This window comes from Narcine bancroftii, chromosome 6, assembly GCF_036971445.1.
Source record: "Narcine bancroftii isolate sNarBan1 chromosome 6, sNarBan1.hap1, whole genome shotgun sequence".
Classification (NCBI taxonomy): domain Eukaryota; kingdom Metazoa; phylum Chordata; class Chondrichthyes; order Torpediniformes; family Narcinidae; genus Narcine; species Narcine bancroftii.
In genome coordinates, this window is record NC_091474.1 from 173,626,268 (window position 1) to 173,642,137 (window position 15,870).

A 15,870-nucleotide genomic window follows, 5' to 3' on the forward strand; every position below is an offset into this window, starting at 1 on the left:
AATACAAGGACAAAGTGCTCACAAAGCAGAGTAATATAATCAGCAATTAATTAGATAATTGGCAGTATAAAGGACATGCCTGTGCAAATATTCAAAATCATTTTACGTAAACCCTGTAGAGAGAGCATGATAAATGATCCCATTACAGCAATGTTTTTATTAAAAACAGTATTTGTTAGCTGTCTTTTTCATAAATGTGCTTTTAGAAATTTTTTGAGGCCTTCAATTTTAAGGATAATGTATTCAGAAATATAATACATCTGATCTCATCAACATTGGGTCTCTGCAGAGAACCCTTCCCTCCACCCTCTCTGAAAAAGTCACGCCAGTTTAGAAAGGAATGTCTTCTCTGCTTGTGGTTGAGGCACATTATTAGGGATGTGTATATGAACCCTGAATCTGCATGTAATAAGTCCATGCATGGCCTCTGGTAAGCACAGATTACATTTAAAACATGTATATGCTTGTTTTCTGAGATACATTGCCGAGTACACTGTCCTGTTCCTTCTAATTCAAAATGGTTTAAAAATAGTTTATTACAAGCTATCTGAGCTTGAAATCTTTTGCAATCTTACAATGTTTGCCAAGACTCCACTTATGAATTGTCAGCAAATCTGTATCTCCATATTAACCCTCAGGAACAACATTTCTAATAATTCTCTAATGCAAACAAATTTATTTTAGTTTTCAGGTTGTGTATACTCCTATCTTTATAGTGGGACATCTATTGAAAATCTACACTGTACACGAACTATATTTACTAGATTCCCTCCCTCTGGCTGTTAAAATTTTAATATCTTCAGGAGTCACATTGGCTTTGTTGAGTGTGACTTGGCTTTCTCATTTTTATATGCGGAAGCTGAACTTTGCTAATCATCACTTTGCTAATTTGCATTCTTACTGAATAGCTTTAAAACCCAAGAGCAAGTGGAATGGAATGGCCTGTATAGGAAGCCAACTAAGCACCTCTCATTGGTTGTGGAATGGAGAGGGGAGGGGGAGGTGGTAGGGAGAGGAGGGTGCAAGGAAGTTAGTTCATAATCAGAATTTATCGTCATGAACAAGTCATGATATTTGGTGTTTTATGGAAGCGTCATTGAGCAAACCTTCATATTATAACCATCTTACAATATTACATAAAAATATAAAAATAATATGCACAAAAAGTAACGCAGTTTCTAAGGTTCATTGATTAATTGGGAATCTGGTGGCAGTGGGAAAGAAGTTGCCCTTATGCCACTGAGTGTTCATCTTTTACTCTTTATATAAGTTTTGAATAATGTTATCTAATTATTTCGAGGTTCTTAGATCCCTGATCTTCCTAATTTTCAGCCCATACATCACTGATCTCTCTGCCTCATGTAGTAACCTACTATAACTACTTGTTGATCTCTGACCACTGGCCACCTCCTCCATCCATCTCACCAAACTCTTGGCTTCCACACCTCGTCTCCAGATACCAAATTGATCATACTAAATGCCAAGTGAATTTGATTATCATCTTATTTTAACTTATCTTATAATTTTGACTGTTTTTTTTTGAATTATTTTTATTAATTAGAACAGTGTGCATTAGGTTTCAAATCTGCTAAATTCCATGGGAACTCCTTAACTTCATTTTTAACATATGCTTCTGAGATATGGACTATCCATAGCAGATACCTCAAAACACTGAAGAGACATCAACAAAGCTGACTCTGGGAAATCATCCAAATCTATTGTCTAGGTAAATGAGATAGCACTGCCTCTCCCAGCATCACTGTCCTTCTGAGGCCAACATCATCAACATTTGAGTCCTAAATGGAAAAGGAGAAATTGGATGGCACTGGGATTCATGAGATCACCTCATGATCAGTATATAAACTGAGAGAGAGAGAGAGAGAGAGAGAGAGAGAGAGACAGAGACAGAGACAGAGACAGAGAGAGAGAGCACATCCCAAGCAGTCTCCTGTACCCCACACCACCCCAAACCTCAAACACTCAGCCTAACTACACTGCATATACATTATTTCTACTTTATAGGCTGTGTATTTATTATATCATCCCTGCTTTTTATATATGTTAGTGTTATTTTAGGTTTTATGTATTATTTGGTAGGTTTTTTTTGGTCTGGGAAAGCTCAAAAATGTTTCCATAGAGACCAATGGTAATCGCTTCCTCGCGTTATGCCACTTTGGTTTACGGAAGATTTTGTAGGAATGCTCTAATTTAGTAATGCAGGGGGGTCGGGGGGGGGGGGGGGGGGTTTATACCTGTGTGTGTGTGTGTGTGTGTGTGTGTGTGTGTGTGTGTGTGTGTGTGTGTGTGTGACAGATTATGTTGTGTTTGTATTGTATATAGATATGTTTTTGGGAGATAAATTCGGGCAGGTTTTTAGTGTTGGTCACATACAAACACTTTAAAACAGATCTCATTTAAAATACTGGAGCTCTGCTAAAGCCAAACATTCTAGCTCCAAGTGTCTTTGCAAAACCTTTGGAGAGTGCCCAAGGACTTCACTAATGGATTGTTGTTTTGAAAAGCAACAGATGAAAGAGATTGGAGGAGTAGTTCGGAGCCACAGGATGTCTAGAGTGCAACTTGCTGTTCTAAGAGGGGGTCATGTGGTTTTGCAAGCAGAGAAAGCTGAACAGGTTTTTCTCTGACAGAGAGAGAGAGAGAGATCAGTTTTACAGTTTTACAGTCAGCAGCAGCTAGGAATGGAACAGGACAAGCTGGAAAGCTTGTGGAAAAATCCCATTTGGAAGATGGGTTGTGAGTGCTTAGTTCAGCCTGGTCAAAGTCATTGTGGAGAGGACTGGCTGCCTAATGTTTCATTTGAAATAAGGGAAACAAAAAGGAACTCTGTGTGACCTGAAAGAAAGGGGTTATCATCTGGAAAAGCCTGATGGGGCAAGTTTCGTCGGCAAGACACTGACATGGTTGATTAAAAGGGATCAGTTTGAGTCCTGGAACAATAAATCTCTCTCTGAAAACCAACAAGATCCTTCCTGAGCGGTAACTATTTACCTTTCAAGCACTAAATCCTGGTGAATTTCATAAATGTTAAATTCTGTGCACAGTATAAGAATTGCCTGCAACAAGTGAACTTGGAGCAATGAGAAGTGAGATTGGACTGTGAATCAAATAACTTTTCTAAACTTACACACATATTACATACACGTATGGTTAGAATTAGAAGAGGGTTAAGTTAGGTTAGTTAAGTTAAAGAGTTATCCAGTTTTCATGTTTAAAGATAATTAAAAACAACTTTTGTTTATGTAACCATTTGTCTTGGTGAAAATCTATTGCTGCTGGGCTCGTAACAGTACACTCTCTCTCCCCCTCTCTCTCCCCCTCTCTCTCTCCCCCTCTCTCTCCCCCTCTCTCTCCCCCTCTCTCTCCCCTCTCTCTCCCCCTCTCTCTCCCCCTCTCTCTCTCTGTTCCAAAGTAGTATTGAGTTTATCCCTGTTTATTTTATTATAAGCTCCCATTTTAGTAAAATAGAATTATCACTGTATGGGATAGCATAGACAGGAGAGACTGAATGGATGCAATTAACATTTAACATTTCACACAAACACAATGCAAGTCACTGCCAGTGATAATTCAAAACATTGGAAGAACTGAGGAAAAGTTTGTCACGGTCTGTTCCAGATTCAATACATTTGCAAAGACATTGTGATTTTGCAAGGGAGAACCATTCCGATTGCTGCAGAGAAATCAGCTTTTTGAAGCAGCTCTTGTGGTCAGCCATTTTTGTGGAATTCAGAGCAAAGCATGCTCTGTGAATGATTGGGCTTTTTGGGAAGCAAAGTGCTTAATTTTGATTTTGACTAACAGTGTAGGTCACTTGGAGAGACTGCTTCAGTTTAAGTGTGACTAACAGAGAGGTCACTTGGAGAGACCGGAGCCAAGGTCTTGGAAGCTTCATGGATGCCACCCAGTTTGAGTCTTCCCTACAAAATGACCAGGAGTGTTCTGACCACAGCTCGTGTGGATGGACATTTCTTCAAAAGCAAAGCAAGGAGAATTGGTAAGTCTGTAGCAGCCACAACTCCAGTCTTCCCATCAGTTCAATATTAATTCTTGGCATCAAATTTCAAAGGCCTACACTTCAACACTGGATTTAAAAGACTGAACTTTGAGGTAACTTTCTACGTTTTGGCCTGGAATTAAATGGTTTGGGTATAACACACACACACACACACACACACACACACACAACTAGACACACTAGCTGGGGATAGATTTAGTGTTAAGGATAATTTAAAAGTTAACACTATAGTTTAAGACTTAGAAATAAAATTAAATACTGTCTGGTACGTTGCCCTATTGCTACTCATTACATGTGGTTCGTTACAAAGTGAACTCTTTAAGACAGTAAATTATACTTAAAACAATTATTAAAATTGGACAATAAAATGTTAATACATCCAAAAGTACACAATCAAAAGAATGTCCGGACCACCTTCATCCTGCTGTAGTCCTACATGCTACAAAAGTAAATTCAAAAATGAAACCTTGTTTATATTATACATGCAGAAAATGACCTTGGCGACAGCCCATAATTATAGAAACATTCAAAAGAATGTTAACAATTTTCTCCAGATTGCTAGAAACTGGCAGTTTATGTTTTCAAGTCATTTTAACCCTTAAAATACCAGCCCCAATTATTATATCTAGAAATAATAATTACCACTACAAAGAAAATCATATATTAGGTAAATATTCAAAAGAAAGCAGAAGTCAATCGTTAAAGCTTTTTGCTTCTTGTAAATGACAGATTTTGGTAATTGGTCTGTTCATAAAGCAATTTTTAGTTTCCAAGTGTAATGGAAGATTCTAACCATGTTTTTTACTTTTGCAGCCTTTGCTTGTGCAAGGCTGAGAACCTGCTTGTTTTTTACTTTTGCAGCCTTTTCTTCTACAAGTCTGAGAACCTGCTTGTTTTTTTAGAATCAGCAGACATAAGCTAAATTCCACCGAGGGGCCAGAGATGCTGTTATATGACGAAAGGACATCTGTGTACCAAGAACATTTAATCTTCCTGCTTCTTTTGGTCACAGACTGTCAGAGGCCTAGCCTTGATACAAAATAAACCATTGTATTCAAAGTGAATAGCTGAAAATTATGTTATTCGATAGAAGCCTAGCATGCTAGCTTGCTTGCTTATCTTTCTGGCTGTGCTAGGAATAGGTGCTTGGGTAAGCAATTTTTGGGTAATATAAGCCATGGTTACGCTGCTGAAGTTTGAGACTCTCCGAGAGGTGGCAACATCTCTCAGCAAGAAGAACTTCTAGAGTCCAGCCCACGTCCCAGACATTGGAGGTGGAGAAGCTGCTACCGGCGCCCTAACAACCTACTACAAGTGTGCAGTCATTGCCTCGCTTTGGCAGTTGGGGCCAGTCCAGGCATTGATAAGTATAGTTGGGAAGGGCTTGCATATTGTAGTTTGAAATCAGTTTTTGAATTTGTAATAAACATTTGTATAAACTGAACTGCTCTCGGTGTGTGTGTCTATTTTCTTTCAGTAGCTCAAACACTGTGACCAATCTAAAATGAACAAAATGAGAGGTATAAGTTTACCCAAGACACCAAGGTATTCACTTGCTTGAGGGTACAAGATGGGTCCTCTTTCTCCTTTTCTCTTTCTTCTGTGGTTGATTATAGAAAAGGTAGGACTCAAACAACTTTGGATCCTCAAACACATCAACATCCATTCTGGCTTTTATTGTCTTTTCCTGTAATTCTGGATCCAATTTTGCAACTTCCAATTCAGTCTAATTTTCTGACAATTTTATCTTGAAGTGTTTTATGAGATTCTCTTCCTGTATTTATTAACTGGGTCTTCAAGCATGTACCTTGATTGTTTTCCATCGTCAATTGTCTTGTGTCATTAAACAATAACCTGTTCTCTTTCAAAAAAAAATCTTTCAACTGTAAGGAAATTGATTTATCCTTTTCTTCAATAACTGCATTCATTTCTTTAGCAGTTATTCCTTTCTTCCCTTGGTTTTATGAATTCTATTTACAATTAATTCTCCATTCCTGACAACTGCTCTCTGAGCTTTTCTCTTGGCTGCTTTCAAAATTGAACAATCTTCAGAGTCAGTTTTGTTTCCAAGTACAAAGTTAAAATCTTTTTTTGGTCACTCCTTTTTGGAGTATCCAAAATTCCTTTCAACATTTTGTACTCCAAAGACAGTTGCACCATATTGTCAGATTTGTTTTCAGACATTTAGTTTCACAGGAATAACCACCAGCTGTATTTGCAGCATCTTCTAATACTTCATTCTCAACCATTTTTGATTGTTATCAATGCGTTCAGCAAAGTCTGTCTTGAACGGTTGTTTCAATGGTTCATTGAGTTTCACAACAGATATATTGACACTTGTTGTTGACCTGCTTCTGAACAATATCATTCCTTCTTTCTAATGGTCCATTGATATCCAAACATAGTTCTAGGTATTACTTTTATTGGTTACAGAGCCCTTGGTACATCTAAACCAATTAGCATCTTTATCTCAGAGCTATTTTCCAGTGTATAAACCTTCTTCAGATATGATCACTGATCCACATCAATTTGATATGGGATGTTTCATCTCTGCACAGGCTTAGTCTTCTGTGTGTATATATCTGGAAGATCACAAAAATCATTGCTGTGTATTCCAGCAACCTTTAACTCTGAAGCCATATTAGCTTCAACGACCTTTCTTTGTCCCATGGTTTTCAATAGAATCTTCGTCCTTTTTCCTTCAAGATTAAACTTTATCATAAGCCCCACAGTACAAAATGATGCAGTGCTTCCTGGGTCAAAAAATCCATGTGTACGTACTGTTGTACAGGCACTATCGACTGCACCAGCCCCAATAAGACCACTCGTCAATACTGAAGTTTCAGTACTGTTTTTATCTGCTTCTTTCATCGAAGTTTGTTCCTTTTCCATATCCTTCTTTTCTTTGAAGACTTGTAGCATTTTGGGAGGCTTTTAATTATATATTGCAGCTGAGTCGCTCTTTGCAGTCTTTGCTGATGTGTCCTTTACTCAGACAGCCAAAAAAAACTCCATTTTCTATACATCGTCTTTTCCATCTGTGTACACTTTCCCAAATCGTGCTTATCATTACATGACAAACATTTTTTTCTCAACAGGCAAACGTTCATTTTTCTTCATTTATTTATCCACCACTATCTTTCTTCTTTGGCTTGGCTTCGCGGATGAAGATTTATGGAGGGGTATGTCCACGTCTGCTGCAGGCTTGTTGGTGACTGACAAGTCTGATGCGGGACAGGCAGGCACGGTTGCAGAGGTTGCAAGGGAAAATTGGTTGGTTGGGGTTGGGTGTTGGGTGTTTCCTCCTTTGTCTTTTGTCAGTGAGGTGGGCTCTGCAGTCTTCTTCAAAGGAGGTTGCTGCCCGCCGAACTGTGAGGCGCCAAGATGCATGGTTGGAGGCGATATCAGCCCACTGGCGGTGGTCAATGTGGCAGGCACCAAGAGATTTCTTTAAGCAGTCTTTGTACCTCTTCTTTGGTGCACCTCTGTCTCGGTGGCCAGTGGAGAGCTTGCCATATAACATGATCTTGGGAAGGCAATGGTCCTCCATTCTGGAGACGTGACCCACCCAGCGCAGTTGGGTCTTCAGCAGCATGGATTCGATGCTTGCGGACTCTGCCAGCTTGAGTACTTCGATGTTGGTGATGAAGTCATTCCAATGAATGTTGAGGATGGAGCAGAGATAGCGCTGATGGAAGTGTTCTAGGAGCCGTAGATGATGCCGGTAGAGGACCCATGATTCGTAGCCAAACAGGAGCGTGGGTATGACAATGGCTCTGTACACGCTGATCTTTGAGTGTTTCTTCAGGTGGTTGTTTTTCCAGACTCTTTTGTGTGTCTTCCAAAGGTGCTATTTGCCTTGGCGAGTCTGTTGTCTATCTCGTTGTCGATCCTTGCATCAGATGAAATGGTGCAGCCGAGGTAGGTAAACTGGTTGACCGTTTTGAGTTCTGTGTGCCCGATGGAGATGTGGGGGGGCTGGTAGTCATGGTGGGCAGCTGGCTGATGGAGGACCTCAGTTTTCTTCAGGCTGGCTTCCAGGCCAAACATTTTGGCAGTTTCCGCAAAACACCAAGCTCACACCAAGACACAAGAGCAACTTGTCCGTGAACTACTCTTTGCAGACGATGCCGCTTTAGTTGCCCATTCAGAGCCAGCTCTCCAGAGCATGACGTCCACCACTATCAGGGAGGTGGAAAATGTACTTTTCTTCATTTTTGGTTGAGGATACGATTTGGACTTTTCAACTTCTTTACTCACTGTTTTAGTACCCTTAATTCCATATACTGGATCTGTAACAATGCTCACTTGTCCTTCAATAAACTCTACCAAATCTTTAAAAGTAGCTTCCACATGGTTTCTTCTTTGATATTGCTACAACTTGTCTTCTCCATAATTCTCTCATCCGGTTGGGTCATTTATCTACAACGTCTACCATATTCTGAGGTATGTCAAGCTCTCCAAGATGGCCAATCTCCGTTATGATGTTGCAACAGCCTCTTAGAAAGAGAGCGTAAGCTAGTAAACCATTCGTGTCCTCTGGTTTTATTAATGACCATGAAAGAGCTTTTTGTATATAAGTTCTTGAAATTCTTGTCACCAAAATATTTCTCTAGTAATCACTTAGCCTTTCTGAATCCTTGATTTGAAGCCATATGCTGGCAACTCTTTACAAGTTCTTGGGGCCGTCCACTCATGAACTGATGCAAATAATAAATATAAACAATCATCTGAGCTTTGACTCTTAATTTCAATATCACGTTCAAAGCTTTTCATAAATGCTTAAAATTGAAGTGGGTCACCATCAAAAATTGGTATCTTTATCTTGGGCAGAGAAGAGAGTGTCTGTAACAGGCTGTAACTGAATTAACAATGCAGCCATTTCATCCTATCTTGTCGTGCCTAGGTGTACATTACTTTGTTCACCCCGATTTCTGCTTGCCAGGAGAGCCTGGTATAACTCTATAAGGGATGTCATTTGACGCCCATCTTTGTCCAATATGGCCATCATTGGAGTTTGATCTCTAGCTCCTTGGATTGACCTAGTTAATTTGTGATCTTGTTGTGCCTCCTTAACTTCTAAGTCCAATTCAAATGGAAGCATTTCCTTTTTTACTTCAGGAGCTGATGCGAATGCTTGAATTTTTAAATACAGATTCAGTGCTTGAAATTCTGGAGCCTGTGGTGCGCTGTTAGCCAGAATCAGACACACACAAGGTAAAGACTGAACAACAGGCTTTAATCCACAAAAATCCTCCACCGAGTCAGGCTGGCTGTGGCTGCAGCAACTCAGTGTGAGGCCTCAGGAGGCCGGCACAGGCTTATATCCCAGAAGGTGATTGACACCTGACCGGGTGGAGCTTGATCCATTCAGGCCGACTGATTGGCAGCCGGCCAGGTGTTGTCCTGTCTCCGTACTCTCCTGCAGGTACAGAGGTTGTCCCCTGCAGTAGGCTGGTTGTGTACCACCACAGAGCCTGCTCTAGAGCTTCTCCTGCTGGAAGTATTTGATGTACTATCATTAGGTCCTATTAAGTCCTGTACATAAAGTGTTGCTTTAATCTCTTACTATGTCTCCATTTTGGATTGTTCATCTTCCACTCCACCATCTTGTGGTATAGCTTCAGCCACTTCCTCATGGCTGATCTTAGCTTCTATTAATGTTTCTTTGCAGTAATTCTGTGGGATCTATATCCCCAGCAGCTGAAACCTTATTTGTATCCTCCCTTAGTCTTGCTTGTAAGAGTCACTTTGTTTCCCTTTGTATCTAATTGCAGATTTTGTAATTCATCTTCTTGACACATAGCTCCCTTATAGCCGTAACTGTGTTGTGTTGTCCATTGTATTGTTCATCACATTCAGTTATCAAACATGCACAGCAATCTCTTCAAAACCAAAAAGGACAAGTTGATCCAATGCCCCAAACTGTGTTCTAATCCAACATAAACTCAGATACTTAACACTTCTACAATGGTCTTGATTGTTGTTTGTATCTCCTTATTGAGCTGCTTGAAACAGAGTCCAATTGATCCAGTCTTCTTCCAAGTTCAATTTCCAACTTTCTATGTCTTCAATTCCATCTTACATTGACTAACGAGTCAATAATCCAGTTTTCTTTTACTATAATAATCTTACTTAAAGATCCATCTTCTATTGACAAACGAGTTAATAATCCAAATTCTTTTGACTAAATATTGTGACTATCTTCTTTCATAATCACTCAGAGCAACATGCAGACATCATTGTTTCTGACTCATTAATGATTGAAAAATTTGTTCCAAAGTAGCATTGAGTTTTTCACTGATTATTTGAACTCTTAACACAGTAAAACTACACTGAAAAGAGTTAATAAAAACAGACAATAAAATGTTAATACATCCAAAAGTACATGACCAAAAGAATTGTCTGGACCACCTTTATCTTGCTCTAGTCCTATACACTACAGAAGCAAATTAAAAAATAAGCCTTGTTTATATTGTACACACAGAAAAGGATGTGGCTACAGCCTGTAACTATAGAAACATTCAAAAGAATGTCAACAATTTTCTCCAGACTGCTAGAAATTGGCAGTTAATATTCTTTTCCTTTTTTTAAAAATTTTCACACTATGAACCATATTAATCAAAATACACACAAACAGGACACTGTGTATATTCAAGAGGGAAATGGCAGTTAATATTTTCAAGTCATTTTAACCCTTACAATATACAGACACTCACACACACATATATATATATATATATATATATAGAGAGAGAGGGATAATCATAAATAACAGGGGTCCCAACACCAATCTTGCAGAATGTCACAGGCTTCCAACCCAAATTTCAGCCATCCACTACCACCCTCATCTACATCAGTCAATTAAATATCAAAAACATGCAGTAAATCCTGGAGAAACTCAGTTGGTCTCACAGCATCCATAGGAGATAAAGATTTATTACCAATGTTTCGAGCCTGAGCCCTTCTTCAAGGTATGAATATTAAAATTATCAACACCATGGATCCCGGACATATGCACCTTCTGTAAAGCCTACCATGAGGGATCTTGTCTAATACATTAAGCTATTGTCTGGAACATCCACTGAGATCCCCTCATAATTGTCACCTCCTCAAATTGTTAAGACATGAGCTCCCCCTTAGCAAGCCATGTTGACTGTCCCTTGACTGACCACCACTTTTCAAATGTATGCTAATCCCATTCCCTAACTTTTCTTTTCATTGACATGAGGCTTACCACCCTATAATATCCTAGATAATCCTTCCCCTCTCCCCCATCCTCCGACCCTTCTTAAACAAGGTTACAACATTAGGTATTTTCCAGATATCTGGGACCTCTTCCTGATTAGTGAAGATGAAAAGATCTTTGTCGTGCCTCTTTCCATAACCAAGAATATATCCCATGAATTCCAGGGAACTTGTTAATCTTAGTGTTCCTCAAAAGACCCAACACCACCTTTTTCCTGATCTCAGGAAAACCTAATTCTCCACATTATGCACCCTATCACTGTCCATGTCCTTCTCCATGGTAAACACTGACACAAAACACACATTTAGAAGTTCATCCACTTCTTCTGACTCCAAGCATAATTTCCTTCCTTTGTCCTTGAGTTGCCCTATCCCATCCCTACTCATCCTTTTATGTTTGAATGTGAGTACAAATGCCTTGGGGTTTTCTTTATTCATGCTCACCAAGTTGAATTCATTGCTCCTTTTGGCTTCCCTAATTATCTATTGGAACTCTTTTCTGCAGCCTTTATATTTCCTCAGGGACCTGTCTGGTTGTCGCTTCTGAAACCCAACATATGCCTCATTTTCATTCTTGTCTCAATTAATGACCTCTCTCATTGCCCAAGTTTCTCTTACTTTGCCATCCATTCTATGCATTGAAACATGTTAGTCCTTAAATAGCTACCTCATGTGGGCTTGCCCAGTAACACCTGCTCCTGTCTGATGATGTCATAATTAGCCTTTCCCCAATTTAGTACTTTTCAACAAAGCCCAACCCTATCCAGTTTTGGACAGTTATGGACAAGAATTCAATTTTAATCTATTTTCTTCATTCTATTTATTACTTAATTTTTAAAAAATTAATAAAAATAAAAGTTAAAAAATAAAACTAAATCTTTGTTCATGACTATCTTGAAATATAAGGAAGAGTGATCAATATTTCCAAAATTGTTTCCCCACCTCTCTGGGCACATTTTCCAATACAAAGTCCAGCATGCCCCCTTCCTGGTAGGCTTACTTGCCTACTCGCTCAAGAAATTTTCCTGAAGCCACTTAATAAATTCTCCCCTTTTAAACCTCAAGCACCAAGGATATCCAGTCAATATTGTAGAAGTTAAAATCTCCCATGACATGAACCCTGTTACTTTTGCAACAACTTTCCATAATCTGTCAATATATCTGTCCTTCCACTTAATGGCAATTGGGAGGCTGAAGTTTAGCTCCATCAGAATGATTAGACCTTTCTTATTTGTGATCTCTACCATTAGGTCCTCTCTGAGTTCACTGATGACAGTATCCCTAATTAGTAATGCTATGCCTCCATCTCTTCTACCTCCTTCTCTCCTGTCTAAAACAATGAAACTCAAGAATCCTGTCTCTCTTGCAGCTATGAGTCTGTTATGGCCACAACATCATAATTCTAAGAATCAAACCAGGCTGAAAGTTCATCTGCCTTGTATTAAAATAAACATGTCAGTCTTTCCGTCTTGCTGCAACCAGTTACCCATCTCCTTTTGACCTTTCTTTTAAGGCTTACTTACCTTTGGATCTGTCTTCCCCTCAACTCCTCTATGCTGGCCTTCTGTTCAGGATCTCGTTCCTTGCCATCCAAGTTGAACCCATCCCCACTAGCATTAGTGAACTTCTATACAAGGGCATTAGTCCTCCTCCAGCTCAGGTGTAACTCATATAGCACTACAGCACAAAAATAGGCCCTCGACTCATCTAGTCCATGCCGAACAATTATTCTCCCTCTTGAACAAGTTCAACTTTCCCCAAAAGTCCAATTATCTAAATATCTGAGTCCTCCATTTTGCATCATTATTCACACATTGAACTGCACTGACTTCCTGTTTTTTTGCTTCACTAGTACATGACACGGGTAGTAATCGTGAGATTAAAAACGTTGAAGTTCTACTTTTTAATATGCTACCTAGCTCTCTGAACTCATTCTGCAGGACCATATTTCCCATCCTACCTACCATTGGTACCAAAATGGACCACAACTTCTGGCTGCTTTCCCTCCTCTCCCATAATGTCCTGCACCTGCTCAGACGCATCCTAGACTCTGGCAGCAGGAAGGCAACATCCATCTCTGTCCCTGACTACATACCCACATCACACTATTGCTTTACCTGAATTCACCCTTCACAAGTTCAAGTTTAATTTTATTGTCATCTGAGTGTACACATACAGACAGATGAAAGTGTTTCTCTGCGTCACGGTGCATTTACATACCCATACAATACTTCTTTCTTCTTTCTTCTTTGGCTTGGCTTCGTGGACGAAGATTTATGGAGGGGTAAATGTCCACATCAGCTGCAGGCTCGTTTGTGGTTGACAAGTCCGATGCGGGACAGGCAGACACGGTTGCAGCGGTTGCAGGGGAAAATTGGTTGGTTGGGGTTGGGTGTTGGGTTTTTCCTCCTTTGCCTTTTGTCAGTGAGGTGGGCTCTGCGGTCTTCTTCAAAGGAGGTTGCTGCCCGCCAAACTGTGAGGCGCCAAGATGCACGGTTTGAGGCGTTATCAGCCCACTGGCGGTGGTCAATGTGGCAGGCACCAAGAGATTTCTTTAGGCAGTCCTTGTACCTTTTCTTTGGTGCACCTCTGTCACGGTGGCCAGTGGAGAGCTCGCCATATAACACGATCTTGGGAAGGCGATGGTCCTCCATTCTGGAGACGTGACCCATCCAGCGCAGCTGGATCTTCAGCAGCGTGGACTCGATGCTGTCGACCTCTGCCATCTCGAGTACCTCGACGTTAGGGGTGTGAGCGCTCCAATGGATGTTGAGGATGGAGCGGAGACAACGCTGGTGGAAGCGTTCTAGGAGCCGTAGGTGGTGCCGGTAGAGGACCCATGATTCGGAGCCGAACAGGAGTGTGGGTATGACAACGGCTCTGTATACGCTTATCTTTGTGAGGTTTTTCAGTTGGTTGTTTTTCCAGACTCTTTTGTGTAGTCTTCCAAAGGCGCTATTTGCCTTGGCGAGTCTGTTGTCTATCTCATTGTCGATCCTTGCATCTGATGAAATGGTGCAGCCGAGATAGGTAAACTGGTTGACCGTTTTGAGTTTTGTGTGCCCGATGGAGATGTGGGGGGGCTGGTAGTCATGGTGGGGAGCTGGCTGATGGAGGACCTCAGTTTTCTTCAGGCTGACTTCCAGGCCAAACATTTTGGCAGTTTCCGCAAAGCAGGACGTCAAGCGCTGAAGAGCTGGCTCTGAATGGGCAACTAAAGCGGCATCGTCTGCAAAGAGTAGTTCACGGACAAGTTTCTCTTGTGTCTTGGTGTGATGTAATTTAAAATAAATATATATAAATATTTGGATATGTATTATTTTAGTTATGAACCGCAGAGCCAGCCATGGCTCTGATAGGTCATCTCCCCCCAACTCCCTCTCTCCCTCTCCCTCCTCCAGCAACATCCAAAGTGAAGTACTCCTACACTCGTTACTGAGGTGCATGGCTAGTGGGTAACTCTGTACTCTGTCTTCTTATTCCCTTTACTTTTCTTCATGGTCAACCAAATCCTACAGCAGGTCCTTTCGGTGAGGCCAAATCACTATAGCTGAAAACTATGACCTCTCTGCCTCTCAGATGATCCTGAGTTCATCCAATTCCAGCTCCAATTCATTGAGGGGCTGCAGTTGAATCTACTTCCTACAGATGTATTCCCAGGAACACTAGAAGCCTCCCTGATGTCCTGGAGGAGCAAACCTCAGCACTTTTAGACATCCTTGCTGCCCTGAGCTACTCTCCACTAAGTCTGAAAAGCCGAAAGACCTTACCAGTTCTTACCTGGCCCTCTGCTCAGCCCTCTTTACTGAAATCTCTCAAGTCAAAGCCTCAGCACTTAATCATAGAACATAAGGGCCGAATAGCCTGCTTTCTGTGCTGTAGTGTTCTATGGTTCTGTGGTTCTTGTTTTCAAGAACAGAGAAAAGCCACAGGATAGTTGAAAACAACAACAAAAAAACATTTTCAAAAAATATATAGGAAGCTCGAATAAGATTTTGGGAGTAAACATGAATAAGTGTGAAAGTTGATGATCAATTATATCTGACCACAGATGTGTTCCTGTGGTAAACCAACATTACAAGGCTGCCAGAAGCTGTAGCATCTTAGCTGTGTTTAAAAGCCGACTGGATGGTTTTAAGCAAGAGACAGACGTAACAGCACCACCATGTGATCATGTGTAAAATTAATTTCTTGAGTCTAACATTTGATACTTTAATGAACTTTAACAGCATTTATAAGTTAATTTTGTTCCTGGAAATATTAAAACATGTGTAAACTTCTTGGAGAGAAAACGACCATCAACATTGGGTGAGGACTTTATTTCAGGATTTCATCATTTTATTCTATCAATTGTTTATAATCAATAGTCAATAACAAAAAGTTTAAAAATTGGCAATGTAGCCACTGAAAACGCAGGGGTGGCTGATGAATGTGAAATAACGACACACACAGTAGCAGGTAAATCAGAATTCCTTTACTTGAGTCACCGTATATTCTTTTAAAACACTGAACGATGCGTTGCCAAGTCATGAAATTATGATGTCCCGTGCTGATCACTAGACTTCTGGGAGTTGTAGCCTATCTCT

The 15,870-nt window shown here is 40.3% G+C and overlaps 1 long non-coding RNA gene across 2 annotated transcripts in view; it reads right to left on the reverse strand.

Annotated features, from left to right (window-relative positions):
- The window catches only part of LOC138737664 (uncharacterized), a 28,315-nt gene extending 16,388 nt beyond the window's left edge, over positions 1-11,927 (reverse strand). For both annotated transcript variants that reach the window (XR_011341120.1, XR_011341121.1), the window contains exon 1: positions 11,729-11,927. This is a non-coding gene — a long non-coding RNA (uncharacterized lncRNA). The remainder of the gene's footprint in view (positions 1-11,728) is intronic.
- Positions 11,928-15,870: the final 3,943 nt, after the last annotated feature.